Genomic DNA, 9,299 nt, shown 5'->3' with positions numbered 1-9,299 from the left:
TTTTTAATTCTTGCCAATCTAAACATTCAAGTGATTTTATTTATCCAAGTGCAAGATGATGTGAAAAAACTCAATTTGGTACTTGAACACTCTCTGATAGACTGTGTGTGTGCACATTTACAGTAAAGCATGTCTCTCAGACAGTGCACTAATTAAGTTGTCTTTCTTGTCTTATTGCAGTTGATTGAACAGATACAATCCCTTGGTGAGAACCTAAACAATGAACGTGGTTTCCAATGGCATTTTATATTTTTGCAGTTTATGTCAGAATGTTCCCGTTTATGTCAAGTTACAACCAGAGTTAGGTGCTTCTGCGGCCGTATACATAGAACTATTGTAACTAGCTAAAGTCCTGGTACAAATCTCTGCTGCTTATACCCTTGTATTTAACAAAAATCTGCTCATATCAATCCAATCCTTTATTGCCTATTGCCCATTCAGTTCAAACTACTTGTCTCAGTTTATAAGGCCTGTCATGGTTTAGCAACTTTATATCTAGCTTTATATCTAGTTAATTCAGCTTCACCTTCCTGTCCGCACTCTTACAGTAGATCTGGTTCAGACAACCTGCTGGCTTTACCAAAATCCAAATTGTCTACTGCTGGTAGGATATTCAGTATTATGGGCCCTATAAGCTCTGGATAAGTTTCCCCATAAACTCTGTACTGTCTCATTTCCTTTAAGATAGAACTTAAAACTCATTTATTCACATTATTTTGAAACTGATGTCAATACTTTTTTTTTTTCTCCCATGCAATGCGTTTCCTTCCTAATGAACTTATTAGTATTATCACTAAATAGCCAGTGATTATGTAAGAGCACGAGAGGGCAGATATAGGCCTGGAAGGAGAAGATGGAAAACTGGAAACCATGGTAAGAAGTCCATCGTGAGGCATTTTACTCATTCATGCATGTCTAGTATTACTAATTTAATCACTCATATAATGGACATCACATAGTTCTTTATATTTAGAAAGAGCGTGAAGTTGGGAAAATTAGCATATTCAGACGCTTTACATGCAGACAATATTGCACACTTTGCATGGCGATATATTCGTGCCATGCAGAGTAAGATGCAAAGCAAAACAAAGCCTTTCCAAACTGTCCTGGTATGATTACAAAAGGTTTAAATCCTCTTTATTGCACTTTCCCACACATCTGTGCAATTTAAAGTGATAAATGCTTCATATTCATCACTTTCATCTCTCCATCTCTTCAATGGCTGTTGCTGTTTTCCTTCTCTGTTTTGAACACATTCTCAGTAAAACTACAGCTGTGAGGAATTTTGCTTTGTAGAGACATGTTTGAACTCACTCCTGTCCTCTACAGGTCTTTGAATTCATGCAAGCAAGGGACTTTGAACTGCCATTGGTTTAACACAGCAAAGAAAGGCAAAGCAGGCTTATGGACAATTGAGCTCCGGCATTAGAATGATGTATACAAACAGGTCTTTGTGGATTTAAAGGTTTATCTAATAGCATTAGAAGAAAGGGGGTAGTCTACTATTTTCACAACCTAGCACTAAGAACCAGCCTGCAAGATGGGAAATGTAGCAACCATTTGTAGGTTCTTTTATATTAGTGAAAAGGGCACTAAAACAATGGTGAGAGTGTGCAAGTAAATGGCACTAATGGCGCTGTTTAGAGAAATGGGTAACACTTTAGAATACGGTTCCTTCGTTAATGAATAACTACACAAGAACTAATGAGTAACACAATATTAACAAGCTAGTAACTATTAAAAACTAACAAGAAACTCTGATTAATGAACTAGTAAGTAATAGCGCACAGATGAAAGTGTTAGTTCACTATTAAGTAATCAATAACTACTATTTTTTTAATACTTCCCAGAGAACTACTGAAAAAGTTTATTAACAATCTAGTAACTACTTTGTACTATTAACTAAAAGAAACTCTTGTTAACGAATTAGTAAGTAATAGCTCACAGATGAAAGTGTTACTAGATACTTCTGTGGGAATTACTAATTATTTGGATCCGTATTATAAAGTGAAGATCGTTGGAACTAACTAGTAATTACTCAAGTGTTACTACATGATCTAGTGATGATTTGTGCAAACGTTTGAGATTTTTGGTGAACTTTAGTATACTTTTAGAAAATGTCTTTAGTAACACTTGAGTAATTACTAGTTAGTTCCAATGATCTTCACTTTATAATATGAATCCAAACAATTAGTAATTCCCACAGAAGTATCTAGTAACACTTTCATCTGTGAGCTATTACTTACTAATTCGTTAATAAGAGTTTCTTTTAGTTAAAAGTAGTTACTAGATTGTTAATAAACTTTTTCAGTAGTTCTCTGGGAAGTATTAAAAAAATAGTAGTTATTGATTACTTAATAGTGAACTACCACTTTCGTCTGTGCGCTATTACTTACTAGTTTGTTAATCAGAGTTTCGTGTTAGTTAATAATAGTTACTAGATTGTTAATATTGTGTTACTCATTAGTTCTTGTGTAGTTATTCATTAACGAAGGAACCGTATTCTAAAGTGTTACCGAGAAATGAATACTATTATGCAGCAAGGATTCATTATATTTATATACATTATATACATTATTTCTACTTGTGAGACAATCCTTTTGGAATCACATATGGTCAAGTGTTAAGTGTTCAAGGGTACAATGGTGATGACTCTTGCATCACATTATACAGGGGATAAACCACTGTCCATTAGCTTCCACTGGATTTTTAACAAATATGCTCCTAGTTCTTCTTAAGGGATTGTTTCAAAAGTCACTTGCCATCAATACTCAATGCATTAATTCTAACTGCGTGCAATTGTCACAGTTGCCAGCTCAGTCGCCATTCTACACTTTAGTTCCAATCAGCCCTCCTTCAGCTCCAGCTCACCTGCACTGAATCACAAGGCCCCACCCACACTCGACCACTGAGTTCTGATCACCACCAGCTGTCACTCATCACCCCAGCACCTGTTTAAAAGGACCCGCCACACACATACACGTTGCCTGAATCTGAAATCGCTCCTATATCCTCAAATAAGGTGTTTATTGAGGGGACGGCCATTTGTGGGGGTGTCTGAAACCATAGTGGACTTTAGTGAGTGCACTTATTCAATCCCACATTGCACTGTAATAACAAACCAATGTGTGATCAACGGCTGTCCGAATTCACTTACTCTTTTTCATACTCTTTCAGGTGAACTGTATTAGTAGACTGAATGAGGATTTAGGGAGTGATTTTTGGATTCAGCCTTTGTCTAGTCTTGTCTAGTGCTCAGACTACCTCCTGTTGGTTTACCTCTTACCTGAAGATATAATGACCTCATTCATTCCTCTCCTCGTTCCTGTTCCCAGTTCCTCGTCTCCCTCCAGTCTCTATGAGCTTGTCCTGCACAGATAAAAGGAAAGTTTATTCATTCATCTATCAGTGACTGTCTAGTGTGTGTGTGTGTGTGTGACAACTCACCTTTCATCATTTATCATCTGCTTCTCTCATATGACTGCCAATTTTTTTATTATCTTATCAATTTGTTCAAATAAAGCATTTGGATCATGTCTGTTCAGTGTGTGGCTTCCCCGACAGATAGCTGTGCATTAAGATTTCAAATTTCAGAATACCTTGTGACAGTTATATTGATTCTCATTTTCAATATCTATGTGTACTTTTGAACCTGACATTTTGTGACTTGTGCAGTCTGAGTGACCTTTTAAAACGTGTAAGTGATGGTCCTTCATAAAGCAGACAGCAGTTTGTCACATTGTTGTGATTGAGCGATATTGATTGGGCTCATATGACAAGGGCACAGCACCAGGAGACAGGAAACACTATAAAACCACTGAAGAGGATAGGTAGGATATTTTGATTTCGCTCAGTCCGTCTCTCTCTTTCTCCCGCACTCACTCGTTCTCAATCAGTCTTTTCTTATTGGTACCTCACTATCCGTGTGTCTTGAGCACAGCTCAATGTCAGAAATAACAGACCTCCTAACGTTCTTTGTGTGTTTGTTCTTTATTCAAGCAAATAGCTTTTCTGTTCAGATGTCAGTCAAACTGTCATGAAGATCCTGAGAGGACACACCATTTAAGTGCATCAAAACAGAGACAGATATAGAAATACAGAGCGTATAGAGAGAGTGCTGCTTGGGCGTTTTTCATGTTTGCAGTCCTAAAGATTGCAATCTATCTCCCGAAAGAGCAACGAACACTGCAGTTCCTCGAAAATATCAAATAAGCACAGCCTATATTTGTTAGGTTTATATAAAGCACAAAATTCACTTTGAGCTATGACTATGCAATTTAGGTTAAAAAACAAAACATGTTTTTAATTAATGTTGACCACACACACCTTATGTACTCATAAATCAAAAACCACTATATTAAAAACATATTCCAGAGGGAGAACTTGGTAAATTACTCTTCCAGGTTGGCCAACAAATTGAAATAAAAAGAGGCAGTGAAAGAGGTGAAAAAAGAGGTGAAAGAGGCACGATTAACTTGTTGGTTGTTTTTTCCTTTCTGAATATGCGATTTTTCTTAATGTAATTAATCACAGACTAGTTGAATTAATGGAAACCTATATATTTTTATAACTAGCAATTTTTCACAGCTTTGCAGTAGAAAAATGAACTATAGTATTGTAATCCTTACATCCTTATTTTAAAGTGCCACTATTATGCCATTTTGTTTTGGAGGTCTCCAACAAAAGTTTAATTAAAAAAAGTTTAGTTAAAAAACACTAATACATGTTAATATTCCCATAATATACAGTGCACATCACATAATTTCTCAAAGATTCTGAAAACAGTGTGTTCGAAGATGTAGAGTGCTTCTCAGTATCCCTCCTCGACCCCTCGCTCCTCCATCCTCCATTCAATGACCCGGAAACCGATTGAGCTCAGCCATCTTGAAGACAACTCAATTCTCAAGGAGCGAGGAGGGTTCCAGAGGAGTTATGAGCGAGGATACACGGGTGTATGCGTTGCGGAAGAGTTTTATCGAGTAATGTGGGCCATATAGAAATTATTAAACAGGGTATCTTGCTGTATTACTATTTCTTATGAATTTTCTAAATGACCAAACTAATACAACATAGGGAGATCATTTGAACGCTATGAAGTGACGCTCGAAATCGAATGATCAACTATTCAATGTATAAAAAAGATTTCATTCGATACTGCCGTCCTCATTTTCTTTCTTTACACCCTTCCCTCGCATCGTACAGGGGGTGGAGCTGAGACGCAAGGAAAGGAAACGAGGATGCACAAATAAGAATTGAGAAGCACCCTGAAGCCCCTTTCACAGAGAGATTCCGGAAAATTCACAGATAATGTGACCCTGCATTCGTCCCGGGATTGTTTGATTTAGGTTCAGTCTGTGAGTTTGTTCACACACAACGTGTAAAGATCCCGGAAAGACACACGACGTCAGGATGAGACGTGTAACGTACGCGTCGAAAACATATACACGCGCATAGCTGGTGTAATTGAAGCTGGTGAATGATCTCAGCTTCAGCACGGAAAGTGAGGAGCTCCTGGTCCCTGCTTCGTTCCAGTTTGCAGACATTTGTTCGTCCTTTCTTTGTTGATGACGAACTCAAACTTTCTTCTAAGAGCAACAGAGTCGCGCGATGGCACAATGACATCACTATGACACACCCCTTATGGCATTGGTCTTGGCTTTTGTTCATACAGCACACGTTCCGGGACTGATTCCAGCAATGTTACTTAGCAGCAATCCCGGGTCGTATTTGCGTTCACACAGAAGGCGTTCTGGCAAATTCCCCGCAATTTCCCGGGATCAACGCGCTGTGTGAAAGGGGCTTTAGTAAACACTTCCTTTTCTTCAAGCCTACTCTGCTCTGATTGGCCAGATGACCCAATCTGTTGTGATTGGTTGAATGCCTACAGCACGTGTTGGAAACCAAACACCTATTACCATATCTGCAATTCAGCTCCGGAGGCTCCCTAAGCGTTTGATACATACTGATAAGAATGACGGCGTCCGTTTTTTCCATCTCAATTCAAGCACCAATTCTCATTCTTTTAAAGTGCATGTAAAGTGGATTCGCAGCATTGAAAACACATCTTCTCGACGTGTCGACTAAACAATTCGGGGTCTGAGCTTAGTGTCTGAGGGCGGATCAAAGAAGATGTGATTTGGAGGTAGCCAATGAAGACCACAAGCTGGCATTATGCAAATTGGTTACGTATGTAGCAGGAAATGAGACTGGAATTGTTGATGACTAACTTCTTCAGTTCAGAATCGATTATTTCTTTTAGTAGACAATAATGTTGTGCACTTTGATCTGTAAAACTTTGCAGAGCTTTTACATTTACAAACAGCTAATACATGCTGCATGAAAGATAATATTGTAAAAAGCATACATAGGGGCATATGCAGAAATGCTGAAAAATAGTCACAGCCAGTACTCAATTCAATTGCAGCTTGTTCAAACTAGATAGAAAGATGACAGGCTAACACTAACAACAAAAGTGAATGTGACATTTATCATAACAGGTTTTTTTTTTTTTTTTTTTTTTTTTTTACAGTTTATTAAAAACATTTGCCTGCAAGCTTTCAGAAGTTCAAGTCTGATCATTTGCACTTAGCCTATAAATGTTAAATGCTGACTTTTAAATGATTTTATGGGTACAGTTCTACCTCTTATGCTTTGAAATCACAAAAAACATTCTATTTAGGTGTTATCGGCCTTTTGACTAATCAGATTGAAAGGGAAATAAGTGGCATTACTCATTTCAACATACTCAATGGGTAAAGTGATACTGAAATGCACAATCTCGGCACATTGGGGAGCAGGCATTTTATGAAAGAAAAAGAGTATGCTACATCGAATGTTAAGCATATAGTCTTTTGATAAGCCAATGGCAACTGACTGGCTCTAATTGGCTTAGGGCTCTGACATGCTAAGGTAATGGCTGGACATTCACGCTGATCTTCACTGCTCCCTAAAACGTCCACAGCAGGAATACTCCAATTATGCTTCTGCTATAGTGAATGAAATGACTTGGTCATACTGGTAATTATTTTAATTCTGCTTTTAATGTGCAGTGAACACGCTATGACTTAAAACAGTTATAAGTGCCCCTCAGTGTCACAGAAAGGTTGTAGAAAGGAGAGCAAGGACTCAAATGCAAAGAATGAGTATTTAATTAGGATAGAAAATCCAGGTACAAAATCCACTTTGCAAATCCATAACAAAAACAAAGCAGGCACAAAACCAGACTCTGCTACTTCACTTTGTTTCGTAGACAGTCTGGAATGGCATAATAGAGAAGTGTTTTCTCTCTCGCTAGGGGGCGCTTCTCTGAAGTTTAAAATCATTGGTTACTCGTAAGCTAATCAGAAAAGTTTATTTATGACGTATAACAGTTATGCGCCGACACAGACACATCGAACCACAGACATCATGCATTGAACTTAAATCTATGATCGAACTTCCACTGTAAAGCTCCTGGCATTTGCCGCTGGCTCTGATGTCTAGTGTTTAAACATGATATATAATTCGTCTTGTGTATATCTAATGGGCGATCTTTGGTCTCTAATCTGTAATTTGTTCCTTGGCAAATCATTTTGCCTGAGGGCAAAGTAAAAGTTTCATAACTTTATAATTTGGGCTATTTTAACGTTGTATCCTGCTGTAGATGTCTATGGTTTTTATGATGTTGATGTGAGTCCAAGCAATACCATGGATGAAATGTGTGAAATCAGAACGATAACTTATATTTATTAAAGATTACAATGAAATGACAGGACATCATATGACAAAAGATGGTTACATAAAATAAAAACAGTGAGAATGCATAACGTTACTTCTACATTCATATTTTGTGCCAAACTGAATATGTAGCATAAGTGGGCAAAATGAGTAAATAAGTTTAATCTTTCCTGGGCTAAAATCACTTCTCGAAAAGATGTGCACAGACAGCAACTTCATATCAGCTAGCGCGCCAGTGTGTTGACAAACCCGTCACCAACCTGGAGAAAGTTACAGATATTATAGTAATGTGCAAAGTACGTGAGTGGCAACAATTTGTATTTGCTTTTTTGAAAAGTGTAATGGTGATATATATATAAAAATTGGGTTATCCATCCCCACAAATCATCTGAAAACACGAAATCTCATTTACCTCTACTTCCATTGCTGCTGTAGGTGTTGTTGGATATGCTCCACAGCAAATTCTCAATGCCTGTGCTTGAATTCTGTCTTCTCCAGCTGTGCCACCAATCCATATACCATACTTCCATAATCTAGCACAGATCTTACCATTGCTACATGCTGTTTGAAGCACCCCTCTATCTGCTCCCCACTCTTGTCCTGCCATACATTTCATTACATTTAAAACTAACACGTATTCACTATATTACAGCCCATTCTCATCCCCATGGTGTCATCTAACTGACGCCTTGGGAAGCATTTTGACCATGTTTCAATAGGATGCTTTAGGCACCCTTTACCGTCAGTTAGATGATGCCCTAGGATCGCGTGTATCCCTACCCTAGAACTAAACCTACCCTAGACCTAAACCTACCCACGTCATCTAACTGATGCTTTTCCTTTAGCGTCATTTAACTGACGCTAAAGGGCACCTAAAGCGTCAAATATTGAAGCATGGTCAAAAGGTGACGCCTTCGGGTGAGAATGCGTTGCTATTTCTATGTAGGCTAAGTCTAGTATCCAGACACATTCCCAAGAATCTAACTGATGCCCCTCTTGCCATTTTCTTGTTGTATATCCTTAAGTTCCACTCATTATCTACTTTCTTGTTGGAAAAAATAATAATTTATGACTTCTCCACTGACAACTTAAATCCCCACTTATATGACCATTTAACTACCCAACGCATTCTCACCCCAAGGCGTCACCTTTGACCATGCTTCAATATTTGACGCTTTAGGCGCCCTTTAGCGTCAGTTACATGACGCGATCCTACGGCGTCATCTAACTGACGCGAAAGGAAAGCATCAGTTAGATGACGCGGTTAGGTTTAGGTCTGGGGTGGGGGTAGGGTTACACGCGATCCTAGGGCGTCATCTAACTGACGCTAAAGGGCGCCTAAAGCGTCAGATATTGAAGCATGGTCAAAATGCTTCCCAAGGCGTCAGTTAAGTCAGTTACTTGGGGGTGAGAATGGGCTGAACTACCTCATCCACAGCCTTCTGCATTTTCCCCATAATGAACTTGTTGTTTCTTCCTCTGAACAACAAGCCCCATCATCTGCAAACAATGATCTACCAATACTTCTTTCCACCTTACAAAATATATAATGTATCTTTATTATAAAAAGTACTGGACTTATT

This window comes from Pimephales promelas, chromosome 6 (assembly GCF_988280905.1).
Source record: "Pimephales promelas chromosome 6, fPimPro1.hap1.1, whole genome shotgun sequence".
NCBI lineage: Eukaryota > Metazoa > Chordata > Actinopteri > Cypriniformes > Leuciscidae > Pimephales > Pimephales promelas.
Note: the sequence above shows the minus strand (reverse complement) of the source record.